The 27,249-nt window shown below is 34.9% G+C and overlaps 1 long non-coding RNA gene and 1 pseudogene across 1 annotated transcript in view; one reads left to right on the top strand and one right to left on the bottom strand.

Moving 5' to 3' along the window:
* Positions 1-27,249, top strand: part of LOC107507810 — a 218,058-nt gene that overhangs the window by 75,359 nt on the left and 115,450 nt on the right. The window lies entirely within an intron of this gene.
* LOC118603504 lies at positions 26,814-26,932 on the bottom strand (annotated as a pseudogene).

Genomic DNA, 27,249 nt, shown 5'->3' with positions numbered 1-27,249 from the left:
TGATACTTTAAACATACTTTAGATATGTCTTCATATTGCCTTATATTTTTCCTTTATTACAATTAATACTGTTCACAAATATATATTAATATATGTAATTATTCATAATGTTAACATGCATTCAATTGTAAGTAATATAAAAAATGTGATTCAAGTCTTTGGTAAAATAATAAGGGCATTTTGTTGTTGTTGTTGTTGTTGTTGTTATATAGGTATAGCAAGGCTTCTTTGCCCTTTAATTGTAAAGAGATCTTTAGTCAGCTAATCTATTTCACCCTATTCTGATATTTGGAAGAATTGCTCTTGTCAAATATCCACTATGGTCACAGCTAAAGGGAACATGAGGAAGGATGCACCCTTACTGCTTTAATGGTCTACTTCCTGTTGATGCGAGTTTAGGGACTTAATAATTGCTAAGGACCAAACAAATCATAGTCAGGTTTAGTATTTTATTTACAATGAAAAACTCAGTGACTTACAACAAAAAACATACATTTTTTTTTTTTTTTTTTTTGCATATAGGTCTATAATAACCAAATGCAACTCTATTTCACAATGCAGGCTTCAAGTTGGGTTCAAGTCTACTCCATGTGTCTTATTCTGGATCTCTGGCTAAAGAGCAATGTTTACTTTGAGCATGTTTTTCTACTGGTATTTCAGGAGCTTCAGAGCCCAATAAAACTATATTTAAGGTGTCATCTAATGTCAAATATACTTATATCTCATTCATTACAGCAAACCACCTGGACAACTGCACATATCAGTAGGAAGAAACACACTTTGCTATTGGTGGAAGGGTACTGCTAAGTTACAGTGTTAAGGATATGTATGAAAATTCATGTTATAGTGGCCGGTAATCCAACTGATCAAAAAAATAAAAATGAGATTGAAAGGAATAGTCTTTTTCCTTCTGTCTCTTGACCAAACTTACACTGATAATATAGTTGGTGGGATCATTTTTCTATACTTAGCATTTTTTCAAGCTTTAAAGTTACTCTTCTCATATAATTTGAGTAAGAATCTCTTAACAAAACATAGTCTTATTCTGTATGTTCTTGTCTATATATATTTACTAGTCTTCTGTATCCATATCTCTTAGTTATACATAACCTGCTGTTGTCATGAAATTGATTTCCAGTGTTACCAGTCGACTTCAAATTCAGTTTCCTTCTAAACTGGCCACTTTTGAGGGAAAACTAGCCCCACATTTTTGTATAAGAAGTCCAAACATTCCTTCACATAGGTATATACCCATTTGCCACTAAATAAGGCTTATTTGGACAATCCCTTAAAGAAAGTGTCCTAAGCAGATGTTTTTGTTTTTGTTTTTCAAAAAATTTTTAAGAGGTACAGACATAATTTTTTAAAAAAGGTTTACTGTGTAAAATCAACACTCCTCCTATACTATCAACTGCCTGGCAGAATAGAAAGTATAGAAGGCATTGAAAAGATTAATGGCATAGTGCCTGTGTGGTGATATAGCATGGTGTCTGTATAGTTCAGGAATTTCATAGACATGTGTTACATTGGAATTGGTCTTCACACTGGGTTTTAGATCTTTCTGCATGTGCCATCTTTCTCTGCATCAGCACCTTGTTTCCTGTCTAACTTTTCATTAACACACCAGTAGGAATGACTTATACTTCTAGTGAAGTTTACTATTGTATTCACACATGCTTGGAAAAATACCAAACTTGATATCTCACTATGTGATTAATGATATTCATAGAAGAGGACATTGAGCTCATAGGGAACGGATCTCTTGAGAAAATGTAAAGTAAGCTGATATTTCTATTAGGTCCGGGCAATGTCTCTACATGGAGAGAACAAATAATTTTAGTGAAAAAGCTCCGTGGAGAATTAATCAATCACTGTTTAACTTTCAAAGAATCCCATGCCAATTATATCTGCTTTAATCAAAAGATAATGCTATTTTAATCACTTCTTCATCCATTTGTAAATTGTTCATCTATTTTCCAATTGAGCATACGGTTTGGTCTTTCATATTAGAATCTGTATGAACCAGAAGAGATTTCTCTGGGATTCTTGGAGACATTCTTATTTTGGGAGTCAGAAGAATGATGATGTATTGAACTTGAGCTGTTTGGTGTTAAAAATGTTGGATGTTCTGTAATCTTCTCTAAGAAGCTTTCTCATATTTCTCCACAATCTAAAATCTTTTTATAACGATAGTAAATATACTCATTCTCATTATAGACAAAATTACCTTTGCAAAATATCCTAGAATATGAAAATTTACTTTTCTATATTTTTCTGTGAAATATTCTAGTCTGTATATATGAATCGGAATCAGTTTTGTTGACAATTTGAAAGATGTGGATGGATTTTAAAATGTATTTTTTAAATAGCTAAGGATAGCTGTCTAAAATAAAACTGAGTATCTGAAGTATGTTTTAATATGATTTTAAAATGTTGATTGAGGAGGGCTGAGGTAGGTGAAAGAGAGATCGTTTTTATATCTGATACGCTATGTTATAAGGTTATATTAAGAGGTAAAGTTAAAACTATAGTACTTCATGCTCTGAGAGGAAATTTGAGAAACACTTCTGAACGAAAGTGATTAGGTGGTCTAGGACTATGGAAAGACTCAAAAATGTAAGATATAACACTCTAGGTAATAACATCAGAAAACTGTAATATGTTTTGATGAAAGATGACATAGAGAGTGTAGTATTTTATTGTGCATGTTACCAAAACAAAGCAAAATACATATATAAATGTCTTATTGAATATTTATATAGAGAAGTACTTTAAAAGTTTCCAAAGATTATTAATAATCAACATATTTTATGTGCCATTATATCTTTTAATTTAGAATTAAGTTCTTAATAGTATTTACTGGGTAATACTTGTAAGATGTCAATAATTTAATCTTAGAATACATCATGAAATTACTTGTTGGGCTTGCTGAAATATTATTAAAGATATTTTTTCAGTAAGTAATAAAGCATATTCTCTATGAGAATCTATAGGTTCAGGGAAAATTTTTCTCTATTAGCAGTATAAAAAATATCTGTGCTTTGTCTATACAACTGATTTATTTTTAATTTACAGATGGTCATTCATGAAAAAAATAACTAGTTAGGGCTTACTATACATCATCTGCTGTGCTAGGCTCTGAGGAGACAGCAATGAACAAAATAGTCAAAAATCCCTCAGGAATCTTATATTCCAGTGGAAGAAGTAAGTATTTAATAGATGACAAAATGACTGCACAAACAGCATTCCAGATGATGAAAAGTGCTATGGAGAAACAAACAAAAAGGAGAAATAAGGTAGAGAAGGGATGGTATAATTTAGGAGATCCAAGGAATCATCACTGAGATAGAGACATTTATGCAAGAGCTTAGCAACAAGTAGCATGCATTTCACGACTCTCAGAATGTAAGAGATAAAGCTACATGCACATTTGTGGGGAGAGTTTTCCAGGTTGAAGAAAGAACAAGTACAGAAGCTCGGAGGTGGTGACATACAGATAATACTTGAGTAACGGCAAGGAGTTAAGGGTGGCAGAAGGGTAATAAGCAAAGGTGCAAGTAACAAGACATGAGGTCAGGGTATGCGTCAGTTCCAGTCCTACTGCCAGACGGAAAACACCAGCAATTTGGACAGGAAAAGTTTAATATAAATAAATAGTAACTATACTAGGAGATTAGAGTAACAGTAAGAAGAGACTAGTAAAGGGTAGAGAATGATAATGGGCACAGAAATAGTAGATACAGGGAGTAGTGACTACCACTAGTGCCAAGGTAAGAGTATCTGAGAAAGTATCCACACCTGGAAAGGAGCCTTCCTCCTAGTGCTGAGATCTAGACCTCATTGGTTTGCAGTATTTCTAGTGTGTCTAGAATGCGCCTCTGTGTAAAACTTTCTGTAGTCAAAATAAGAAGATGGCCTCCTACAGCAGAGTCCAGAAGGCAGTGTCTGAATCAGATTTGCCTACATTCTAAATTGCAGTTTTAACTGTTTACTAGTCTCATCATTTAATTATCTCATCCTAAATACCTAAGCTCTCTGAGCTTCTTTAACCTTATCTGTAAGTAGGAATAATATTTAATCACATAGGATAACCATTAGTGAGAATCAATAAACTAATCCTTATAAAGCACTCAGAACAATGCCAGGGACACAATAAGCTTTTATTATTTATTAACTATTATTATTAATTATTTGACAGATTGCACATTATTTTTACACTTAACAAAAATGACAGATGTTTATGGTCATGTCTATTAATTAGTTATGATTAATTTGTTCAGAAAAAAAATCTTCCTCATTAAGTCAAGATTCAAGGACAAGTTCAATTTAACACAAAGTTGATTGAAAGCAGTCGGTTCCTCCTCCAACCAATTAGTGGGAATAAATACGAGAGAATCTTTTGGGATACCTGCATGTGAGTACTCCCCAAAATTCCTTCCAGGCATGGGCTTCAGGAATGACAGTTACTACTTGTACTCAGTGAGTTTGAAAGGGAGGAAATGGGGTGAGATGGTATGGCCTTGTGTCATCAAGGATGTGCTAGGGAATAATATCTGTTCCAGAAAGAGGATGACTGCACAGTCATGAACTCTGGGTTCAGCCTCTTAGAAGGAATAAACACTAAACCCAAGTGCATTAGCCCTTCTCCATGCCTTTCCAATTAGTACTGCAAAAATAAACAGTTTATACATTCAAAGTAACCCTAGAATACCCTCACCAATTTTTTTTAAGTATTTCTTGGAAGACAAACACATTTCCCTTGCTCTTATGTCCACGACAGCCATTTGTCTGCCGTGAGCTGCCCAAGTCGAAGAGTAGGCTGCTTTCCCTAGGGACTTAAGGCCTAGAACTGTTTTGAGGAATAGGGATCTATGTATTGGCTCTATCTGGCAAAATGTTTTGTCATGTTAAGTTTTCCTTACTGTAAAGACCTTCTACCTCTCTACCTGACTGAGCTTTTCTCTTCTTGGAGTATCTGAAGACTGATGATTGTCCAGGGAGGTAAATGATTTGAGATTTAATGAAGCAGCAGTAGAGCTAATACCAAAACTTCTCCTTTGGTCATATCCCTGGGAATGAAAATAATATCTACCTCTACTGAGCATATTCTACAGACCAGAGACTGTATAATTTTATTTAATTCATATCAGTGCAATGCACAGTGGGTATTATTCATTCTTCTTTAAAAAGAGACAACTAGGTTCAAGATTACACAAGCAGGTCAGAGCATGGCATGTTTCTGAAGTGCCATTTACCTTTTCCAATGCTGTACTCTTTCTAGTATGAGATGTGGTTTTCTATAAGGGCAGGTAGCACACTCTTGTGTGCTGTGTATGGTACAAAGAGATTAATGAGTGCAATTGCCAGTCTAACTCCCTGGCAAAAGGAGCCATGCAGGTAGGCATGGATCAGCTAGGAAAGCTAAAGTTCATTTTATTAAGCAAATTACTCATGGTCACAAAATTAGGAAGTGGTAGATCTGATATTAGAACTCAAGTCTCCTTTCCAAAGCACACTTTTTCTCAATTTATATTGCTTTTTATTACTGAAGTCAGCAATCTTTCTATTCCATCTGATTTCATTTTCTCCAATCTTCCCACGGTCTATAGCTACATATTTGAGCACATTATAATTTTCTCTAAGAAATGAATTTTCTTAACTCACTGGGCAGAGTTAATGTAGTCTTTTTTTCTCCCAATATTTTTCTCTTTCAGTAATCTGGGAATTTTTTGTTTTAACCTTCCCTTCTCTTATTAAAGAAAATAAATGATTATATGAAAGATTTTTTTTCCAAAAAGCTCATTAAAAACTATTATTCCTTTCAGATTATCCTGCTCTTAGTTCTGAGTCTTTTGGAATTTCAAAGTGGACTGTATTTTTATAAAATCTGACTATGTATGAGTTCTGGGATAAGATACATGAAGCTCTAGCAGGCTTTATCAGTAAACAAATACATATTTTGTTTCTCATCTGAAAACCTTTGAATTCCTTGCATTTCTGATCATTTGTAGGTTAAAGTGAGGTAGATCTGGAAGGAGGATTGAGATTATTGATAAATCTGATTATATCAGAAATTATATCAGAGCCAGCTGAGAGAGTAAGGGGATGAAGATGAATAGCATTAGTTACAGAAAGACTTATCCAAGCTTTGTATTAGAAAGAAAGAGAATTCTCTTAATCCAGTCCCAAATCTCTTAATCCAACCATGTTTATAGAGAGTCTCAATAATACTTAGAATTAAAATTTGATATCAACCAAAAATTAGGTTAATGGCTTCAGAGTTAATGGCATATGCGGGTTTTTTGTGTGGAAGTAGTGAATCTATTGGGTAATGTTTTAAATTTCCAAATCTAACTTCTCTAAAAACCTATTACTTTGGGTAAGAAGCAAACTAGTCACATCCTAAGATTGATGTAGAACCAAATAAAAAATAGAGAAATTTGATATTATTACTGTGCAATGTGGTCAAATCAATAATAGCGCTACTTCTTCTTAGTTAATAGGGATCTTTTAAAAAAATTTTATTTTTCCATTACAGTTGACATACAATATTAAATTAGTTTCAAGTTACAACAGTGATTAGACAGTTATATACCTTGCGAAGTAATCACCCCAATAAGTCTAGTATCTATTTGACACCATAAATAGGTATTAACATAGTATTAACTATATTCCCTATGTTGTCTTCACTACCAGTGACTATTTTTTTAATTGCTAATTTGTAGTCCTTAAACCCTTTCATCTTTTTCAACATGCTCAATCCTCTCCCATGTGGCAACTATCAATTTGATTTCCGTATCTATGGGTTTGTTTGTTTTATTTGTTCATTTTGTTTTTTTAGCTATCACATATAAGTGAAATCATATGGTATTTGTATTTCTCTGTCTGATTTATTTCACTTAGCATGACATCCTCTCGGTCCATCCGTGTTTCGTAAATAGCAAGATTTTATTCTTTTGTATGGTCGAGTAATATTCCATTGTATATATGTACCACTTCTTTGTCCATTCATCTATTTTCTCTTTTTTTGAATGCTACAGCACCTGGTATTCCTAGGTGGTCTCCGATCCAAGTACTAACCAGGCCCGAACCTGCTTAGCTTCCGAAATCGGGCACGTTCAGGGTGGCATGGCCATAGACTGTCCATTCATCTCTTGATAGACACTTAGGTTGCCTCTGCAGCTTTGCTGTTGTAAATAATGTTGTAATGAACATAGGGGTGTATAATTTCTTCAAATTACTGTTTTATATTTATTCAGATAAATACTCAGCAATGGAATTGCTGGGTCATATGGTAGTTCTACTTTTACTTTTTGAAGAACCTCCAAGCTATTTTCCTAGTGGCTGCATCAATTTACAATCCCACTTACAGTGCACAAGGTTCCCTTTTCTCCTCTTCCTTGACAAAATGGTTTGTTGATTTATTGATAATTGCCGTTCTGACAGGTGTGAGGTGGTATCTCATTGAGATTTTATTTTGCATTTCTCTGATGATTAGTGATATTGATCTTCTTTTCATGAGTCTGTTGGCCAACCATATGTCCTCTTTGGATAAATGTCTATTCATGTCCTCTGCCCATTTTTTAATTGGATTTTTTTTTATGATGAGCTGTATTGATTTCTTTTTTTAATATTTTATGATTTTTTAATGAGTTGACATTTGATATTATTTTATATTACTTTCAGCTATACAGCATAGTGAATAGACATTGGATGACTGGATAAAGAAGATATAGTACATGTATACAATGGAATATTATTGAACCACAAAAAAGAATTACATATTACCATTTGTGACAACATACATGAACCTAGATGATATCATACTAAGTGAAATAAGTCAGAGAAAGACAAATACTGTATGAATTCTTTAAATATTTTAGATATTAACAGCAAATCGGATGTGATATTGGTGAATATCTTCTCCTGTTCAGTTGGTTGAGATGATATATGAGATGTCTTTTTTGTTTTGTTGATGGTTTCCTTTGCTATGTAAAAACTGAATATATAATGGGTAAAGATAGTCTCTTCAATATATGGTCTTGGGATAACTGGATAGATACATGTGAAAAAGTGAAACTAGACCACTTTTTTATACTACATACACAAATAAACTCAAAATGTATTAAAGAATTAAACATAAGACCTGAAACCATAAAACTCCTAGAAGAAAACATCAGCACTAAGCACTTTGACATCACTCTCAGCAATATTTTTTTTAGATGTGTCTCCTCAGGCAAAGGAAACAAAAGAGAAAAATATGGGATTACATCAAGTTAAATAGATTTGACATTAAACTCTCATGGAGTCAAGGGCTAGAATGAAGACATCTCATATCCTTGCTCCACTTTCTCCAATAGAAAAGTGGAACCTATTTCTTGACCCTTTATTTTATATTCTTTACCCTCATTTTATTGCTTATATGCCTTACTAGATCACAAGTCCAGCATTGCCAGGGTATGGTGCACAATAGCTAATAACCATGTGCTAATAGTCTTCTATGCATTTTTTCAAGGATTATTAGATTATTAAATAAGAGATTATTAAAATCTCTTAAGATCCCTATCGGGTAGCTAATATATCTATTTCATACATGAGGAAATCAAGATCCAGATAAGTTAAGTAACTTGCCAAATGTTTTTGAACAAGATTTGAACTTGGAAACTCTGGTGCCAGAGTCCAAAATCTAAACTACCAAGCTATGTTGCTTCAATAAATAATTGTTGAATAAATATCTGTAGTCTATATTAATATGTTGCATGTAGATACATCTTATGTGCAATAATTCAGCATATAATGCATATACTACCTACATATTATATATAACTTATTTTACATTAAGTTTGCTAACATAAACCATTTCGAAATTTTTTGAATATATATATGTGTGTGTATATATATATATATATATATAGTACCTGACTATATAATTATTCTACAAATATTTGTCAAGGTAATACAGTATATATTATTATATATACACACATACACTAAATGAATATTACATTGTTATATGATTTATAAGTTATGAATATTAAATTAATACTAATATTTCTTTAATGAATGTGTCAATCAAATGATTCAGGGCATACACATTCAAGTTTTCATAGAGATGTGATGAAAAGGAAGCATCTATACTCTTAATGGGTCCTCAGTTTCTGAAAAAACATATGCTCATTACTATGGTAACCTCCTATCGCTAAGGTTTCTTTTTTATGATAACAAAGCAAAACTTGTTTTGCTAGGATCTTCTGGCCTCCAAAGCTTTTTGATTTAGTCTCTCCATGACTTACCACTGACTGATAAGAAATAGGTAATGGCCTCATAATTATAACCAAATTTACTTTTCTCAAGAAGAAGCAGAATCTTGGCTGTGGTCATAGCATCACTTTCTAAAAATCATTTGTTAGCTTTGCCTGACATGAGGCAAACATGACTTCAGTGAGTTTGTTACCAGGTGAACATGTTACTTGCCTTCCCTGCTAAAAGACACAATATGACTCATTTTGTATTTTGGTAATAAAATGAGAGTTAGAAAAAAAAAAAAACAAGAAAATCTCCTACATTATTTGTTTTAATGAGAAAAAAATCTACGGTTTTGATTTGACAATAAACTGAACATTAAGAAAGGAGCCTGGGAACATCCACTCTGTTGCTGCAGATTGTGGAATTCAGGCAATAGTCCCAGATTGGAAATTGGGTAAGAGATGACCATTAGAACCAAGAATGAGGAAAGTAAGAATCCATGATTATATATTGCCTCATCCAGGAACCAGAGGAGACAGATCTTCAATGAAATAGCTCCAGCTTGGTTGGATATAGAAGGATCTCTCTCTACATATATATTCCTTTGTTGGTCAAATACAGTTGTTTGTATTCATGCTGTTGCTTTAAGATCCCAGCCTTTAGTGAGAGGTTCCATTTTCCCAGAGCAGTTCAAATGAACATGGAATTGAAAACAGATGTGGGCTCCAGCATGTTATTGCACAAGGGCAAATGGGGCATAGGGAGGGAAAGGAGGGGGAGGTGGCAGGGACCGCGTGAAGGGACCTTCAGCAGCCCCAGGACTCTCATCACTCGAGGGGGTCTGAACTCCAAATTCCACCAGCCTGCACTCTGAAAATGAACTCCTAACAGAAAACAGATGGGAGTGGACCTAGAGTTGGGGGATGGGAAATAGAAGGAGGCCTGATTGGGAAAGTGTGGTAAGGAAGGTTACAGAGTAAGCAGAGTTAGAAAAGTGTAGAGTGTGGGTTTATTAACATTCTTTGTGTAAGGAAATAAAAGTGCTTGAGGAGGTGATGGGAGTTGGGGGTGAGACATGCCTAGAACACCTAGAGCCTCTTGCAGAGGGAATTCCCATTTCTTTTTGCCCTGCTGAGAAGAACCAATGACATTAAGATGTTCCAAGAGCAGAGAGAATCAAGCCAGATTTTTTTTTTTTTTTTTTTTTATCTTTCTGCCTGGGAAACATCTCATCCAAACAGACCACTTGCTTTTGCAAATGCCAGTAGTCCTGATAAATCAAACGCACTGGAGTCAGCACAGTCCTCATGTTATTTTCCATAAGGGCTTTGTCTGAACAGAGGCATGCCAAGGAGGGTCTGCAGTGGCGGAGGAGGCAGCTGGCCTAGTGCAGAGTCTGGACAATAATATCTCCTAGGTCTTTCCATCCTGGGAACCAGAGTTAATTCACTTCTGTTTTCTTGGACCGGCTTATCAGTGATTTGACAGTTCCCAGATTTGAATGAACCTTTTTTCCACTTTTTTTTTTTTAAACAGCTCTATCCTCCCTCCTCAGTGAGAGGAAAAAGTAAATAGCTATAGGACTATGGCGAATCTAAGAAGGATGACATTTTGGGATTTTGCGATGTTGGGTTTTAAGAGTGCTGAGCTAAGCACTACATTCCTGGGGGGTTATTTGGCCCTTGATCCTACTTTGGCAAGATAGCTTTAAATTTCTTATGTATACCATATAATCATAAGACAATGTCCAAAGTAATTTTTGGTTGTCATAAATGGGGAGGGGTTTGCTATCTTTCCTTGGGTGGTGGCCAAAGATGATGCTAAATATCCTACACTCCACAGGACAGTATCCCCACAAAAATGAATGTCTGGCCTGAAATGTTTGGCCTGAAGTGTCAAAAAAAAGTGGAGACAAAACTTGATTAAGATTTTTATGATCCTTATGACAATTTGAGGGCAAGGATGGTATAAATATTTAAATTCAAAGATCATCCTTTAATCTTATTTTAAGGCTATTATCTTTAAAATCCTATGACCCCAAAACAACTTAATGATGATAAAATAGCAATAATAGATATTAATTATACTACACTATATGCCAAGTACTATTTCAAGCACTTTATATATTAATGCACTTGTTTTTCATAAGATTTTATAAGATAGGTATGATTATTTCCCTAATTTATAAAAGAAGAAACTGAGACACAGAGATTTAGTATGCCTGAGGTCACACAGTAAGTGTAAAGCTGGCTGCATGGGTACTTTGCCTATACAATTGCACATGCTCAGAGGGACCCATGTATAGTTTAATGCTCTGTCATTGCTGTCTTAAAATTCTTAATAATTTTAATTTATAATCTTGTGTTTTATAATTGAAGCTCAATGTGACAATAGAGTGTAGGTGTGAGCAGAAAAGGTGTGTTTAATATAGGAGTCTGCTACTCCTTTCTGCTCAATTCACATATAATATATAATGTTGATGACATTCATGCTACTACGTTTATTGCAGCGTTATTCACGGTGGCTAAGACATAGAAACAACCAAAATGCCCTTTGATAGATGATTGGATAAGGAAGATGTAGTACATATATCCAATGAAATACTATTCAGCCATAAAGAAAAATGAAATATTGCCATTTGTCACAATATGGACAGATCTTGAGACTATCATGCTAAACGAAGTAAGACAAATGGAAAAACAGAAACATAAATTTTAGTCATTTTAATGGTGCCTTTTCTCTAATATTTATATAAAAGGTCCTACATTTTCATTTTGAGCTGCTAATTATGCTAATTATGTGGCTGGCTCTGAATGACAGAGTCATGATTTGGATCCTGACACTGTGGACCTAAAATATATCTTCTTGTCTATTGGAATATCCATTTCCGTTGTAGAATCCAGTGTGATAAAAATGAGCTAGACTTTAAGAGAAATGTATCGGTCTTTGACTAGATACCTCCAGGGCACAAATGTCACCAGTCTGTTGGAGTGGCAAGGGTGGGGTCCATTTCCTCCAAGCTGCAATCATTGGTTTCGGTGGGTGGTGAGTCTTACCTGAGGGGCCGCTTCCTGTGCAGCACTCTCAAAGCTGTCTAATGGAGCAGCTAAATTCTTGTGCGCTGCACTCCAATTTGCGTGTTTTAGTATCACACTATGAAATGATCTATAACTCTAGTTGATAATAATCATAGATTTTGTTTATTGATCCCTGTGGTTTTACATGTATTATCTAATTTTACAACTAGTATCTCAAATTAATCATTCCCATATCTTTAAAAGTTGATTTTCTGAGTAAATGATGATCAGAGTTCTCAGAGAAGGAAGCTGTGAATTGTTATTGGAACCCAAGTCAAATGAACGATTTCCTTTGCCTCTCATTATTGTCAAGGTGTTTGGCCATTCTCTGTCAGATTTTCAGTTGAATATCTTTTGCAAAGTGAAATATTATTTAGGGCACCTCCTATGAGTTCTAACATATCCAGCAAGTTGACATCCATGGAAAGCTGCATTTTTATAACACTTGCTAATTTGTAGCATCCTGGCTTAAAATCACTCACTGAAGTAATTTATAGAGCCTGAGAATTACTCAGCAACATTTTGTTGAAATAAGTATAAATGATTCAGAAATGCTTTCTTCTGAAATACATGAGGGTAGAAAGTTTGAAGTAAAATAATTTTTGAATGTTACATATTTTAGGCATTTTGATGTATTGGTGATGTCACTGGTTTTATTCTGAATGCAAGCTTTGGTGAAATTGTTTAGCCTTTTCTTTAAATTGTTTTAAAACTCCAAGGGAAATTGATGAAGAAAGACCATTCTGAGAAAATTTGATATAATTAACATTTGTACATTTCAGCATTACTAAAAATATCATATTCATCTTCAGGAATTATATCTACAGCTTTTGACAGAGCATGTAAAATGATGAATAATTTGGCACAGTTCCCTTAGAATCCATGATGTAAATGTATATCTACCTTCCAGACCCAGCAACTCAAGAGACATGGTTCAACACATGCTCCTCAAAGTGCTGGAGCCATGGAGGGAGGGGATGCAGCACCTTACATTCTTCAAAGAATGTGTTTCATTCAACTTTTCAGGAGAAATGCAGATAAATATACAGCCCTTGGGAATATGATTATCTCTTAAATGTAGGGTCTGCATGCATATTTTGTTTGTGCATTATCTCTTTGACTTGTTTTACTTTTAGTCCCCCTCCCCCTCCCCTTTTTTTTTTGTCGACTTGTATAACTTAAGATAGCAAAGAGGTTATCATAGTCCATAGCCTAAAGCGTTTTATATAACTTGGTTTAATTCCAAGCATCACTACTTTTTTTTTTTAAGTTGGGCACAATTACCTAACCTCACCAAACATCACTTTCTTCATCTATCAATGAAAATAAAAGTAATCTACCTACCCTATAGGGATGTTAAAAGATTATATGACAGAAGTGTAAATTGACTGGCACATGGTAAATGCTCAATAATCCAATACATGGTAGTTATTAAATTGAGGACTTTCAAAGCAGATGAAAGAATATAGCTAACTATTTTGTCTTAAATATTAAGGAGAGCTGTGCTAAAATATGTTCAATCTCTGTTGATATCAACATACAACAATTAGCAATACATAATTATCAAAATAGTATAATTTTTTACAATAATATATATATTTTTTATTTTTCAGTTATTGTTAATGTTAAATATTATATTAGTTTCAGGTGTACAGCATAGTGGTTAGACATTTATATAATTTATGAAGTGATTTCCCCTATAAGTCTAGTATTTACCTTGCACCATACATAATTATTACAATACTATTGACTATATTCCCCATGCTATACATTATTTCCCTGTGACTATTTTGCAGCTGCCAATTTGTACTTCTTAATCCCTTCACTTTTTTCACTCTGCTCCCAAATCAACCTTTTGTCTGGCAATCATCAGTTTGTTCTCTGTATCTTTGAGTTTGTTTCTGTTTTGTTTTGTTTTGTTTTTGTTTATTTTGTTCTTTAGATACCACATATAAGTGAAATCATATGGTATTTATCTTCCTCTCTTTGTTTTACTTAGCATAATAAACTCTAAGTCCATCCATATTGTTACAAATGGTAAAATTTAATTCTTTTTTATGTTTGAATAATATTCATTATATATATGTACCATGTCTTCTTTATCCATTCATCTTTAATCCATTTACATTTAAAGTGGTTATTGATGGGTATGTACTTCTGTTTTCTAGTTGTTCTTGTAGTTCCTCTCTGTTCCTTTCTTATTCTTTTGCTCTCCTCTCTTGTATGTTGATGACTTTCAAGATCATTGTGCTTGTGTTTCTTTCTCTCTGTTTCTCATATATCTCTTGTAGATTTTTGGTTTGTAGTTACCAAGCTGTTTATACATCAAGCTGTTTAGAAAAGTCTATTTTAGGTTGGTGGTAGCTTAAATTTGAATGCATTCTAAAATCACTACCATTTTTATTCATCTTCTCCATGTTTATATTTTGGTATTTTATTCATTCTTTCATGTGTTTGTGGTATCCTTTAATTTACTATAATCATTACACATGATCTTCCTGCTTTTGCCTTTTAACCTTTGTATGAGCTTTTAGTGTTGGTTGATACATTGCTTTTATTATGTGTTTGCTTTTGTCAATGAGAACTTTTTCTTATTTATATTTTTAATCTTTTTTCTTAAAGAAGTTCCTTTAACATTTCTTGTAATACTAGTTTGATGGTGATAAACTCCATCAGCTTTTTCTTGTCTGAGAAGCTTGTTATCTCTCCTTCGATTCTAAATGATAGCTTTGCTGGGTAGATTAATCTTGGTTGTGGGTCCTTGCTTTTAATCACTTTGAATATTTCTTGCCAATCCCTTCTGATCTTCAAAGTTTCTGTTGAGAAATCACCTAACAGTCTTATGAGAGCTTCCTTATAGGTAGCACTGCTAACTACTTTTCTTCTTGATGCTTTTAAGACTCTTTTTTGTCTTTAACCTTTGGCATTTTAATTATGATGTATCTTAGTGTGGGCCTTTTTTGGGCCTCTTTGGGTTCCTCTTGTTTGGGTCTCTGTGCTTCCTGGGCTTACATGTCTATTTCTTTAGCCAGTTAGGAAAGTTTTCTATCATTATTTCTTCAAAAAGGTTTTCAATTTCTTGTTTTCTCTCTTCTCTTTCTGGTAGCCCCATGATGTGAATGTTGGTATGCTCATTTTTTTGGATTCCTTTTTCTTCTTGCTTCTCTTTGGATGTTTTCTGCTACGTTATCTCCAAATTTCTGATTCAGTCCTCTGCTTTATCTTATCTACTGTTGATTCCCTCCAATGCATTTATTATTTCAGTTATTGTATTCTTCACTTATGACTGGTTCTTATTTATGATTTCTACCTCTACTTTTATGTTTCTTATCTCTTTGTTGAGTTGAAGCTCTCACTGAGATCACTGAACATGCTTATGACCACTATTTTGAACTCTATCTGATAGGTTTTGTTTAGTTCTTTTTCTGGAGTTCTATCTTGTTCTTTTATTTGGGACATGCTTTATTTGTCTCCTTATTTTGGCTGCCTTCCTGCACCCCACCCCCTCTATGTATTAGGTAGATCTGCTATTTCTTCCAGTCTTGCCAGAGTGGCCTTATGTAGTAGGTGTCCTGTAGGGTCTCGTGACACTGTTTACCATAGCTGGGTGCCCCAGGGGTATCCCTTGTGTAGGTTGTGTGTGCTCTCCTGTTGTATTTGAGCCTTGATTATTGGCACATGAGTGTGTGGGATTGACCCTCAGTCCGATTGTCTGTGAGGATTGGCTGTGACTACAGCAGATAAGCCGTAGTGTAGGGGCTAATCTTATGAGTAGGAATTGCTTTAGTAGGATTTGATGTCTGCTGAATCTACCTGTTGGGTAGGTCATTTGTGGTGCTATTAAGGTGGAGCTCTGGTGTGGTCTGAAGCCAATCACTGGGTATGTTGGTTCTGGGACCTTTTGGGAGGGGTTATGCTGTAGGCCAAGGTCAGCTGCCACCTGTGCCCAGCCAGGGGCCACCTGATATAAGCTACAAAGTGATCTGTGGTTGGTAGCTGCCTATGCTGGGCTTGAAGATGCCTGGGACGGGCTATGCTGTTAACCGAGGCAGGCTAGGGATTACCTAGCAAGAGGTACAGAGCATGTTGAGGCCAACTGTTGTTTGTTTGGGGTTTGTGGACTTTTTAAAGATTTTGGGAAAGTCCTTATTGTGTACTGAGACCAGCCACTTGTGAGTAACAGCCACTGAAAGAGGTTCCAGCCTGTGTAAGCTGGGTGAGGAGGGTTCTCAGAGAATCACCAGGGTGGTGCAAGTTTGAGGGAGAATCAGATTTGACACCTATGTGCACCTTCAGGCTGGGTCGGGGGAGGGCTCAGCAAAAAACAAAATGGCAGAGAGAGCTGCCCCTTCAGCTCTTGCCCTGAAGCCAGATAGTTCAGTTCCTCTCCTTTTGTCCCATTTCAAGCTGCTGCCCAGTGCTAGAGCCTAGAGGGAATGTGTTGGTCAGTGAAAAAGCTTGGGACTCCCAAAACCCTTTGTCTTACCTGAATGGAATCTCCACTGATTTACAGAGGCAGATATTATGGGGACTCTTATTCCCAGGATTAGGAGCCTGGTGTGTGATGAGACCCTTTGCTCCTCAGAGGGTACCTCCACAGCCAAGAAATCCTTTCAGTTTTTTACCTAACCTGTTTTGTGTCTTCACCCCTCCTATTGGTCTCGATGTGGCATCTTCTTTATCGCCTTAGTTATAAGAGTTCTGTTCAGTTAGTCTTCAAGTAATTCTCAAGGGTATTTGTTTTGTAATTTAATTGTGATTCTGATGTGGTCATGAAAGGATGTGAGACAGTAGTTACCTGCTCTGCTATCTTGACTAAAAGTCTTGCAATAGTATATTTTATTATCAAATGATAAAATGCTTGGCTAGTCAGAACACATGATTGTGAGTTACTGGATTTGTTTATTTAGGGTAGTGTTTATATTATTAAGAAACTAAAACTTGGCATTTTATAAGTAAAATTTATAAGAACACATGTGCAGCAAATGTATCTCTGTGATTTCTCAATTAATGGTTATAAAGTATTTCAAATACCTGCTTAGGGACCCCTTGGCATCAGAACATAAACAGAACACTGACATTCACACTGAGTGGAGTTTTTCAGATCGATGTTAATATCACTTTTCCCCTTAGGTTTGAAATTTCTGAGTTAGAAAAGAATATATATGTGTTATAGTATAATGTCTATAATATCATGAATTAGCTCATAGGGTTTTATTTTTTGTTGTTTTATCAATCATACATTTTGCTAGGAAAGTATAAAAAGGTATAGAAAACTTACTTTTTTCATGCTAATATTTATATCAGAAAAGATCAAAATCCTATCAACCAGCTTACACTTAAAAATTATAATTAAACATGTTACCTTTCATTTGTTTTCTCGAAAAAACATTTTGCATGAAATGCCTTGATAGGAGAGACTTTGAGGTTAGACAGTTCTAAGAAAACTGAAGTGAAAAGATCAAGGGTAGTATCTCTCGATGATGCTGAAATGCAAGCATAGTGAAAATTTAAACACAAGGCATTTGATTTCCTTTTATGCTATTATAAACAGAAAATCATGACGTTTATTTTTATTCATTTCTTTACCGCATGTGACTTACTTTGCAAAGTCCTGGTTCCTGATTTTCCTATGACCTTATGTTCTTCAGCACCTGTTTTTACAAATAAGAGCTAACTACTATCCTGGACTTATGGAAAATGCATGAATTTTCCAAAGGTCACCATAACTTAGTATCTGCTAAGTGCAGCTTGAGAAATTCCAAATGAAACATAACTTAGAAACTGTGTTCTGAACCTTGTTTATCATTAATCTAGAGACAGATAGCCTTTTTCTGCTAACGTGAAAACTCAGGCATTGAAATCTGTACACAAACACACAGGCACATTCATTCTCAAGTGTTTTGCTGAATTAGCTGAACTAAATGATGCGTTGGAAGCAAACTAACTACACTGTCAGTCGCATATCAGATAATTGATGCTATTTATGATAGAAATGAAATTGGAGACTGAGATACTAACAACAAAAAAAAAGCTTCCTTGGAATTGTGCTTCTGTTTTCTTTGAAAAGAGGGAGGGAAGCAATGACTCAGTTTGGTATTACCCTGACCTCATCAGAAAGCAATGCCAGATCCTGGGTTAAAACGGAATATCCTGCAAGTAAATGCAATATTGAGACACATTTTACAACTGTTTCCTGGCAATCAGATTCATTTTAATGAGAAGACAATGAACAAGTTAGAACAGGAGGAAAACAAAGAAACTAAATATAGTATGAATCTGTCCTATACTTTTTTAAAGCAAACCCAAGAATCATACCTTATTAAGAAAATTACAGAATGCTTTCACACTATTATTAGAAATATATTAGAAATGAGAAATATATTAGAAATGTCTCATGAATAAAATCTTTCATATGACTATGCAATGTAGATTATACAATGTTGATCATACAATGTAATCATAAGACTATATTTAAAGAGAAAGTAATGATAACAGCTATCATATAGTGAGAACCTCTTATTGTTTTAGATAACTTATTCAATATAAAAAAATTAATCCTCACAATAGAACTGAGTGTTAATAGCATTCCCTTCACAATTGTAGAATAGGAGGCTTGGAAATGATAATAAAAAATGAATAAAGGAATCTATATGTTATCCTCCGGTAAAACCATAACACAATGAAATATTAGGGAGCTGGTACTGCCTAAATATCACAGGTAACATAATAAAGACACACAAATTTTAAACAGTGCCAGCAATGGAAAGAGTTGTTTCTTTATAGATGAAAAAGTTTTAAATTCTAATCCTGAACTCTTTTGTTTCCAAACGTGATTTTCTATATAGTCTGTGAAGTAATAACGTAGGAAAGACTTGTGCTGACTATTTGCTATGCATTTTAAGCCACCGGTTCTCAATCAAGTTTGGAATGAGTGGGGGTGTTATGAATCAGAAACACCTAGAGGAGCTTTTCCAAGCCACACAGACCTCCAAGTTGATAATACAGATTCCAATGCTTCGATAGGCATATAGAACTGAGCATGTTATCATTTTAAAGGGGTTTCACAAATACAAAGTACTAATTCACTTCTAAGTGTCCCTTCACATGACAGAAGGTGCCTTTTCATTAGGCCCATGGTGAACTATCAACATTGAATTATTTCCTTAGAACTTCATCACTCAAGGCCACCAGAAGACCTTTTCTATCAAGCTTGAGACTCCCATCAGAAAAGTTGGTGGTGTGTCCCCACTGAGGAAGTTACACAGAACTGTAGGGGTGGACTCAGAAACATTCAAAGAGAGATGGCAGACAATCTGAGAGAATATTGAAGGGCTAGAATCCTAATTTGATAATCATTCATCATATGGAATTAAATATCTTACATAAACAAATTTCATTCAGGACATTTGAAAGTTGTAGTTTACATTTGTTTGTGTACCTGTGTCTATGGATGTGCATGTGCATGTGTGTGGTGATGGTGGTGGTGGTGGTGTGTGTGTGTGTGTGTGTGTGTGTGTGTGTGTAAATGAGAGAGAGAGAGAGAGAGAGAGATTATATGTATATGGAAACCATGTTTTGAATTCCCAAGATCTTTTTCTTGTTTTCTGAATGTTCTTTATACACAGCTTCCTATTCCTGTTAATAAAGTGTAATATATACACTTAAATTTTGAGGACAATGATTCAAATGATATTAAATTCTTAAGTTAACTTTTTTCTCTGCATGCATATGTGCACCTGCATGAGTCCATGTTTTTACATGCTTGTACAGAGAGATTATTTTCTTACTCAAAGAAAGAAGACTGGATATAATTTAAAAATATATTGCCTCTATAGAAATGTAAGGAATAGTAGTGCTGATGCAGCCATACTGCTCCCACCTCTCATATGGTGTTTGGTTTCTCAATGATCTTTATTTTTGGTTTTAGTTGGCTACACAAGGCCTGTTTAGCCCACTTTTCCTTGTTGAGCTCTTCTGTATAATCTACATAATGTATGTGGGGTAGCACTGAAATATGAGGACACTCCCCACCTAGCTACTGTTAGCTAGAGAAAGGTCTGTTTGTTATGAGCATTTCTCATTATTAGTGGCATTATTCCTATCCTTTCCCATTATATCTGGAGGTTATTCAAATACATTAATAGTTAATTGTATGATTTAATGACCACAGTGTTCCTGATAATGTCTATCACTTACTGAACTTCTATTTCATGCCAGAAACTTAAGAACACAATCATGTTTAATTTAATTATTTCTAAAAGCATATAATATAGCTGTTTGACTCTCATTTACAAATAGAGCATCTAAGATTTGGATATAGTAAGAAACTTTCCTAAGATAACATAGGTAGTAAATTATAGAACTCTGATCTGTCCAGCTTAAAAATCCACTCCATTCAGCCTTAGAAAATGCATGTTATGAACTTCGTTAATCATATATTCATGATTAACTTCATTAATCATGTATTGGCATGTGATAGGCACTGTTCTAGGCACTAGAGTATGGTAATGAACAGGAGTAAAGGATGGAGACCCTCTCCTTGCCCAAATTGCCTGATCGAACCGTACCACATCGTCTCTGCGATCCCTAGGATGATGCTAAGCATCGTCCAGACCTTGTTTTAAACTCATTGCTAAGGATTAACAGTCATCTGTAATTTAAATTCAGTAGCTTTGATTTCCTGTTAGTCCCTTTAGAGGAGGATAATATCATTCCCACAGGGTCCCTAGAATTTCCCATTCTTACTTGCTTTGTGATTGCAACTTACAGTTATGCACAAGCATAAAAGTTATGAATGATTCTTTTCCTCGTTCTTTTCACTCCTCCCACCTCAGCCTCCCAACAGGAGCAGCTGTTTTCTATTACAAAATAGGCTGACAAGGTGCTGGTCTGGAGCAGTGTCTCTTTGGCAGGTAATTTTGATGAGGCCCAGAGGTAAGGGGGTGGGTGTCTCTGATGGGTTTCCGGTCTTGTTATCAGCCCCGTCCGGCACCCCAGACGTAGCTGCCGTCTGTACAGAGGGCTGATTCCTGGCCTGGGGCCCTTGGTTGCTGAGAGCACCAGTCATCTGTCAGAGCTAATCCATTAACTTTTTTACTTAAGCCGAGAGCTTGGATATGAGGCAAACATCTAGTCTTTCTCTGGCAGAGAACTTGGGTCTTAAACACCAAACGACCCTACCAGTTCTGACTGGACACTCATGTTTTGACTTTTTCTTTTTTTGTAATTTTTATTCATGATTTAGGAAAGTGAAGTAGTAATTCCAAACACTAAGAAATAGTACAGAAAGAACGCAAATTCAGTGTGAGGAGTTTCCCTTCACAGCCAAGCTGTCTGCAGAAGAATGAATTGAGTGATGTTTTTGCACAGGGAACTTTTATCAGTGACTTCAAACCAGACTTTATATTGCCCTTGGTTACCAGGAAAAACAGGTACCCTAGCAACAAAGCTCAGCTATAACCAACTGAGCTTAATAACCTGGGTCTTATTCTACTTATTGGCCTTCTGATGAGTATTTCCATGAACTGGTTTTTCCCTTGTACTCAGCTTCTTTATTCACTTGCAACAAACAGCTGGAAAACCTAATAAGATTTATCATTAAGAAAGAATTTGTCCTTGCCCTTCACTGGTTTGTTATATTCGAATGCTTTTGTGTGTGTGTGTGTGTGTGTGTGTGTAGGTGTGTGTGTGCTCACGCGCATGCACGTATGTCAGGGGATGGGTGCTTATTCCAGCTCTGATTCATAGTAATAACAATAACAAAACACAACAGAAGTATTTAACATTCAGTAGCATTTACTGCGAATAATATTTATCAGACTCTTACTCTGTAAATATGAATAATGTGTGCATGTAATATACATTATCTGACTTTAACTTTACCACAACTCTGATGAAATAGGTATTATTATTATCTTCCCCCTTTTAGAAATGAGGAAATTGAGTCTTAGAGAGATTAAATAAATTGTCCGAGGACATTACTTATTAAAATCACGAAAGTGGGATTTATTGCCAAGTTTATCTGTTTCCGAAGCTCTTATCCTCTTCCTGAACAATTACTGTATAACCTTGGAGATGGTATGAGTTCCATTTTCCTCATATGTAAGCAGATGTAATGACAGAAATTGCAAATCATATTTGTAAGTTTCTTTATAAATATATGATTTTTAAGAAAAAAAAGATGGGATATCATGGCAGGCTGTAACATATTATATGAAGCTTACAGTAGTAGTGATGATAATACTACCATAATGAGTTTATACAGTTTTATAGAATTTATAAAACTTTTTTATTTTATTACTGACATCAACTGAATATTTGTACACTCTCCAATTCGTATGTTGAAGCTCAAATCCCTAATGTGATGGTATTTGAAGGGGGCCCTTGGAAGGTAATTAAGTCATGAGAGCAAAGATACATAATATAGAAGCTACTGTGGAACTTTTACAGATGAGAAAATTGAGGCTCATAGGTTTACTTGCTCTGAGATTCACAAGTGTCTTCAAATGCTGTTCTTAGCCTTAATAGTCTCCTTCTTTCACACTGTGAGTTCACAGCTTGTGCATGTGATGAATTCTATGTAGGTGCTGTTCTAAAAGATTTGAGACTGTTGTAGCTAAATTCTTTCCAGGTAGCCACAAGTATGCACCTAGCCCGAGAACTTTTTCAGTATGCAAATGCCCTGTTGCTAGTTTCAAATGGAATTTACTGGGGCACTAACTTCAGAGATGAGTTGTAATAAAGATATGGGAACAAAAACTAAATAGAACTTTTTACTCATGATTCTCTAGTTTTTATAAATTTGAGAAGAGCCCTTTTTGGGCTCCAGAAATTGCCCTAGTTACTCTCTCTACTCAGTAGAAATCCTTACAGATTGGCTTTTTCAAAATGTTAGAGCAGTAGAGCTTGATCCTGGGCTGAAGCAGCACAAACACGTACAGATTCTCCTGAACAGTCTTCATGGCTACATTTCTGGGTTCTAGTCAGGTGGCCTCTGTGCATGGGTGTCTGGAGATGTACTTCTTTGAGACCAGCTTTGGGATCTAATACCTATCCTGGTTATTTTTCCATACACATATGTACTACACTTAGCACTGACAAAATATATAGATTTTTTTTGGTTATGACTTCATTAGAGAAGTCATTTGAAATGCCTCTGACATTCTCCATGTCTTGATCCTGAGGGATATGAGAGAGCTAGGGAAGAGAGGAGGTAAGAATGCCCCCCATCTTGTCCTTTTTCAGACCCTCCCTGAAAACTAGCATTGGCTCCCCCCACTGAGTGTGGCTGAGACACGACAACACCCACATCAGCATCCTGTCATTCCTCCCTTCCCACTGTTTTATCACTTTACCCACTTCGAATTTAGTCATGGGTATGACCCCTGACCCCAAACTCTGAGCCAGAACCCACTTAATTTTCCATGTTCTCTTTGAGGAATTGACATGGACAAGAGGGTCCAATGACAGATACTTTCTGGTCTGGACTTAATTCCCTTGCAATTCATTTCCTCTGCTTTGACACAATGTCTTTGGGGAAGTGCCTTTTTTAACCAGCATAGACATCGAGGCTAAGTGGACAAATTGTATGTCATCCTGAAAAGGTTCCCCAGCCTGGGGGAGTGAGCAAAACTTTATTCTGCAAACACCCACACTTCTTTCACAACACACATTAAAATGCTGGTATATTTGACTCATCTACTTCTTTCTTCTTCAGATGTAGATAAAATGAGTGCCTGGCAGTTAACTGTGTGGGAAGGGTTTGGTTGAGGCTACGAGAATATGTAACAGATGTTGCAAATGATAAGGAATGAGCATATGACAAGACTAGAATAGGGGACACTTTAAAAATTTGGGCTGTATATGGTCATTGGGGTCATTGGTGGAGCACTTACACAGAAACGCACACACAAAAACACATACATACACACATACTGGAAGTCTTAAGAGGTAGATTTTTTTTCTTTTATTCTTTTTTTCTAGTAATTTTTTTTTCATTTTGCACATTCTCCTCCACAGTTTTGTCAGTTTTTCTTACAACTTCATATTGCATTGTATAATTAGTTGCATTAATAGTGTCATAACTAGATTTTAGAGACCAAGTGCTACTTTTTGAAGTGCACCTATAAGTGGTACACATTCAGGAACTCTGGATAGGCCCAAGCATCTTCAAAACATCTTTCCTGAGTGTGCTTTGCATTTCACAACTAGAAGTCCATTTCTTTCATTTTATAAATCTTCGCATTCTAATGATAGTAAGGAATTTAATGAAGTGTTCAGGCCTCAGAGTTAGAATAGTCTGGATTCAAATCCTTACCAATTACGCAATATTACCTTCATTTGTAAAATGGAGACAATAAAGTAGTACCAACCTCTAGGGTTATTTTAAGGATTAAATGAGGTAGTGTCTCGGGTGCTTACCACAATGCCTCATTATTAAAGTCATTGGTATAATCATTAATGCCATCCTCACCTTAAACAAACCTCAACAGAAGGTATGTATTATTAAGGCCCCGTAACATTTTATCCACGCTAGACCTGACCAGGATCTTTCTGCCTCCTGAGATTGCCAAATAAATTTTCAAAAATTATAATCATTAGAAATTTTTTAACTGGATCCTAATCTGCCTCCCTTTAACTTCCATTTGTGGACTTCAGTCAGGACCCCTGAAGCAAAGGAATGCAAGCCAGTGACAGCTATTCCAATATTGGAAGGTTTTTATACTGACTAATCCCTTCTTTATTCTCTCACTTGATGCACTTTGGGTGTCCTGCTTGTGAATATGCTGTCTCGTAAAAGCCCTCCTAAATTTTTTAGGTCAGAAAACCCTGTAGCACTCACTAAAAACGGGGGTGACAGAAAGAGATAAGACTTTGCATGGTGAGCATATAAAGGAGTATACAGATGTCATATTATAAAGCTGTATACTTGAAATTTACATACTATTATTAACAAATGTTACCTCATTATTTTTTTTTAAAAAATGAAATAAATGTTAATTAGTAAATACTTATTCATCACCCAAATAGAATAACTGCTCATATCCTTTTATATATTTTCTAGACTTGACTAAAGGTAAAAGAATCATAAAGCTTAGGTCTCTATAATCTTCTACCCAATTGCGTTTTCTTCACTTCTGGAGCTCACCATTAAGAATTCGGTGCATATTTAATTCCATACATTCACTCTTTAAATATAATATTATATACACATATGTATGTATTTTATAGATGTGTAAGCACAGTTTACATACATTAGCAAAGCTATATAATTTCTTTTGCAGCATTATTTGAATTAAATACAGTATACATAAAGTTTTCTAACGTGTTTTCCCATTCAATATTATATTTTAAAGATAGATTCATAGTAATACGTATATAGTCTGTTACTTTTTAACTGCAGTATATTTTATTGTATGAATACACCACTATCAATTTGTCCATCCATTATTGATCAATATCTATCATCTATCTATCTATCTATCTACCTACCTATCTATCATCTATTCATCTATCTATCATCTATTATCTATCATCTCTGCTACTGCTTAGCATTTGGATTACTTCCACTTTTTTGCTACAATGTTGTATTAGATGTTCTTGTATATAATTATACATTACTCTTTGTGATTAAGTGTGTGCAGCTTCTCTAAGGCAAACACACACACACACACATGCACACTCACTCTCATCTTGCACGGCTAGGTCACAGTGTGTAAGTTTTGTGATATTTCCATTGTTCTTCATGATGGCTCTACTAATTTAAATTGTCATTATTATTAAAGGAGAATTCATACATTCATACATTCTTGGCCAGATATTAGTATTTCGTCAGTCTGGTGGGTTTAAAAGAATATCTCACTTCTTGAATTTTCATAATTATTTGCACATCTGAGCATGTTTTCACATGTATTTTGTACATTCAGCTTTCCCTTTCTCTGAATGGCACATGAGAGTACTTTGCCCATTTTTCTATTAAGTTCTTTGATTTTTTTTCTGTATTGATTTATAATCCTTTTTATATTCTGGATATAGAATTATATATGTTAAACATATTTCCTTTCAGCGCCCTTTCAATTTTATTTACATACCTTTCTTTATGCAGAATTTTTAAGTGTAAAGTGATCAGATTTCTCAGTCTTTTTATCATTTTGAGTCATGTGTCTGGTTTAATAAATCTTTAATTACTCAGAAATCTTAATGATATATGCCTATGTTTTCTCCCAATAGTTTTACAGGTTTTCACATCTGTTTTAATTTATTTTATTTATGAGTAAAGATCTAAATCTATCATTCAATAGTCTATAAATAATATGTATGATACATATGTTACATACAGCTCCTCTAGTACCATTAATTAAATAATCCATGCTTTTAGCTCACTAATTCTTTATCTATCCATGTCTAGTTGAGACTTCATTCCTTCTATTCATTTTGTATTTTAATGACTACATTTTTCTTTTTTTTCTTTCTTTTTTCTCTTTTTTACACGTACAGCACCTAGTCTTCCTAGGTGGTCTCCCATCCAAGTACTAACCAGGCCAGACCCTGCTTAGCTTCCGAGATCAGACAGGATCGGACTTGTTCAGGGTAGCATGGCCGTAGACTATTTTTAATTTTGAAGATTTTGAATTGATTTTCACATCAGTTAGTTTTAGTACCCACCTGTTCTGTTCTATGGTACTATTCTTATTTTATAACTTTTCCTTCTCTTTACCTTTATTAAGAATTGTATTTTAATATCATTTTTAATTTTTCCATTTCTTTATTTTCTGAAGCAACTTTTCACCTGAAATTATTTATTTTGTTGGCTTTCTTTTCCAAGTAATTTTCTTCACGTGCTTTGGAATTATTTGCAAATTCATCTTGTGTAAAACTTATTTTTTCTCTGTTTCTCTCTCTGTACTTAACCTCCCCTCCTTGT

This window comes from Rousettus aegyptiacus, unplaced genomic scaffold (genome assembly GCF_014176215.1).
Source record: "Rousettus aegyptiacus isolate mRouAeg1 unplaced genomic scaffold, mRouAeg1.p scaffold_m13_p_5, whole genome shotgun sequence".
Lineage (NCBI taxonomy): Eukaryota > Metazoa > Chordata > Mammalia > Chiroptera > Pteropodidae > Rousettus > Rousettus aegyptiacus.
Note: the sequence above shows the minus strand (reverse complement) of the source record. Positions and strands in the feature narration are given on the sequence as shown.